Source organism: Monopterus albus, unplaced genomic scaffold (assembly GCF_001952655.1).
Source record: "Monopterus albus unplaced genomic scaffold, M_albus_1.0 scaffold179.1, whole genome shotgun sequence".
In the NCBI taxonomy this organism is placed as follows: Eukaryota; Metazoa; Chordata; class Actinopteri; order Synbranchiformes; family Synbranchidae; genus Monopterus; species Monopterus albus.
The window spans coordinates 862,020-865,654 of NW_018128059.1; positions in this window are offsets into that span (position 1 = coordinate 862,020).

Genomic DNA, 3,635 nt, shown 5'->3' on the forward strand with positions numbered 1-3,635 from the left:
GGGGACGAAGCAGCCTACAGGAGGGAGGTGGCTGGTCTGGTGTCATGGTGCAAGGACAATAATCTCAGCCTCAACACGGATAAGACAAAGGAGATGATAGTGGACATGAGGAAGGTCAGGAGATCTCATCAGCCACTGTTCATCCGGGGGATCGAAGTGGAGAGGGTGAGCAGCTTCAAATACCTGGGTGTCCACATCAGTGAGGACCTCACTTGGACACTTAACACCACACAGCTAGTCAAGAAGGCCCAACAACGGCTGTACTTCCTGAGGAGGCTGAGGAGGTTTGGCATGTCACCTAGGATCCTTTGCATCTTCTACAGCTGCATCATTGAGAGCATCCTGACCAGCTGCATCACTGTCTGGTATGGCAGCACTAGTGCTATGGACAGCAAGCGCCTACAGAGAGTGGTAAAGACTGCGGAGAAGATCACTAGGACTCCACTGCCCTCTCTGCAGAGCATTTACCACCGCAGGGTGCGTAGAAAGGCTGCCTCCATCCTCAAAGATCCCACCCACCCCCAGCACGAACCGTTCACTTCTTTGCCCTCTGGCCGGAGGTTCAGAAGTGTGAAATGTAGGACCACTAGACTCTTTCTTTCCCTCTGCCATCAGACTCCTAAACAGCTGGGGAGTTTATTACCAGGAAATATGTGATGTACTGTTTACATTCTGTTTGCACATGCATAATTGCACAATGACTGTTGACTGCTGCACATACTGCTCCCATGCAGCATACATTCTGTTATATTCTTGTATATTTTTTCTGCTATATTGCTGCATCTGCACTGCTTAATGTGCCTTAGATTTTGTGCCTTAGATTGTGTTATTTATTTATCTATTTTATATTTCATTTGTATTTTGTGGCATTCATGTGGACGGCAAAGTAAGAATTTCATTGTACAGGGAAACACATTTCCTAACTTGCATATGACAAAATAAACACTTTGAACTTTGAGCCTGTGTCACATAGCCTGTTAATAGAGAGAGGTGGATCAGATGTGTTGATTAGGGTCAAAACATCTTTGAGCAGCCTAGTTGGGATGGGGTCTAAAAGACATGATGATTTAGATGAAGCAACTGTTTAGGTAAACTCTATCTGTGGGAGAAAAGCAGTCTAAGTATAAATGAGGTCTTATACATGATTCTACAGCCATTGTAGTTGTTGGCACATCTGTGAGAGTTGTGGGAATGATTTGATACATTGCTTCTCTAATAGATTTTATTTGTATAGAAGCTCATGAGGTCATTGCTGCTGAGATCTAATATTAGGGAATATTAAGATAAACAGCACTGTGGCTCTTTGTCAGCCTGGCTACATTGCTGAAAAGAAACCTGGATTTGTTCTTATTTTCATCTAACAGTGATGAATAATATGCAGTTCTGGCACTACAAAGGGCTTTTTTAAATATATGTTATTAAACTATCCTTCCAGGCTAGGAAAAACTTCTCTGACTTAGTGGAGTGCCACCTTCTTTCCAGTTTTCATGATGCCTGTTTTAGGGAGCAGAGCTGCAAGCTGTACCATGGGGCCTCCTCTGTTTTATCGTCTTCTTTTTTAAGAGGGGCAACAGTATCAAGTGTATTACACAGGGCGGCTGCAGTACTAGCAACAAGATTATCAACTTATGTGGGAGCAAAGTTAAGGTGGCTGCCCTCCATTGTGTTGGAACATGGCAGTAAAGTAAATAATGATCAAATTATTTCCTTAAATTTGGTAACAGCATTGTCAGATAGGCATCTACTGTAGTGGAATTGTTTCCCACATAGTGTACAATCAATTAATGAAAATTCAAAAGTTATTAATTATATTAATAATTAATAGCTATTAATTATAAAATGGCCAATAGAAGAGGGTTTTGGGGAAAAACTATTAAGTGTTCAGTTTCAATGCCATATGTCAGAACAAGATCAAGGATGTGATTAAAACAGTGAGTGGGTTTGTTTACAGTTTTAGAAAAGCCAGTTGACTCTAATAATGATCTTTGCTAAGGTTAACACATAACCCACATAGGAACAACACACACGTAGTAGGTATGAAATTCTTAGTATGGTTTAGTTAAGTTTGGTGTAATTCCTAACTATTGCAGGACTTGTGATCAGTCAAAAAAAGGGGACTGATTAATTTTCCATCTTTCTGTTTGCCTTATTTGTTCTTTTCCATTTTTTATTGATTATTTTGCTTATTAATTTTCCATTTTTCTGTTTGCCTTAGTTGTTCTTTTCCAGTTTTTATTAATTCAAGTCAGCGTCTTCTTTTTGTGTTGCGTCTTTTTAGTCTGGACCGATCATAAGAACTTGGCCTACATCCAGTCAGCCAAAAGACCCAACCCCCGACAAGCAAGGTGGGCCTTGTTCTTTAATCGGTTCTGGTTTACAATCTCCTATCGGCCGGGGTCCCGCAATCAGAAACCTGACGCCCTCTCCCGACAGTACAGCCCTTTGACAAAAAGCGACATGCCTGAAACTATTCTGCCCACCTCCTGTGTGGTAGCCTCCATAACATGGGAAATCGAGGATACCATACAGAAGGCACAGCAACAGGAACCCGATCCTGGGGGTGGACCACCAGATAGATTATACGTCCCCCAGGCTGCTAGGGCCCAGACCCTCGACTGGGCCCATGCCTCTCAGCTAGCATGCCATCCGGGGGTACAACGAACCATTACACTCCTGAAATGTTACTTCTGGTGGCCCACCCTAGATAAAGATGCCAGGGAATACGTAACTGCTTGTGCTTCCTGCGCGCAATCCAAACTCTTCCATTAGTCCCCTGCGGGTCTCCTTTGGCCACTTACTACACCCAGCCGGCCCTGGTCTCACATAGCACTAGATTTCGTCACCGGGCTTCCTTCCTCCCAAGGCAACACAGCCATTCTCACCATAGCAGACCGTTTATCCAAAGCAGCTAATTTTCTTGCCCTTCCTCAACTCCCCACTGCACTCGAAACCGCCCAGCTCCTGGTTCAACATGTTTTTCATATCCACGGCACCCCCATAGATATAGTTTCCGACCATGGCCCTCAATTCACATCACACGTCTGGTCTGCTTTCTGCACAGCCATCGGTGCTCATCCATGTCTCTCCTCCAGTTACCATCCCCAAACCAATGGTCAAGCTGAACAGTTGAACCAGGAGCTGGAAAACGCACTTCGTTGTATCACCAGTACTTCACCAGAAGACTGGAGTCTGTTGTTGCCTTGGGTGGAATATGCCCACAACACCTTCTCCAGTTCTGCCACCGGTATTTCACCTTTCCAAGCTTCCCTGGGCTACCAACCACCTCTCCTGTCCGCCGCTGAAACTGACATTGCTGTCCCATTTGTTCACACTCACATCACCCGCTGCCATCAAATCTGGGACGAGTCCAGGGCCACTCTCTTACACACGGCCAAACAGAACAAACGCCTGGCCAAACCTACCAGGTTGGGCAACAGGTATGATTCTTGGCCACCCACATTCCCATCAAGGGGACATGCCCCAAACTGTCTCCCTGGTTCCTGGGGCCTTTTCACATCCAGGAAGTTATTCATCCCACAGCTGTCAAACTCACACTACCTGACTCCCTCCGTAATCACCGTTTTCCATGTCTCCCAGATCAAGCCTGTCTCCTCCAGCACCCTCCGCCCACCGCG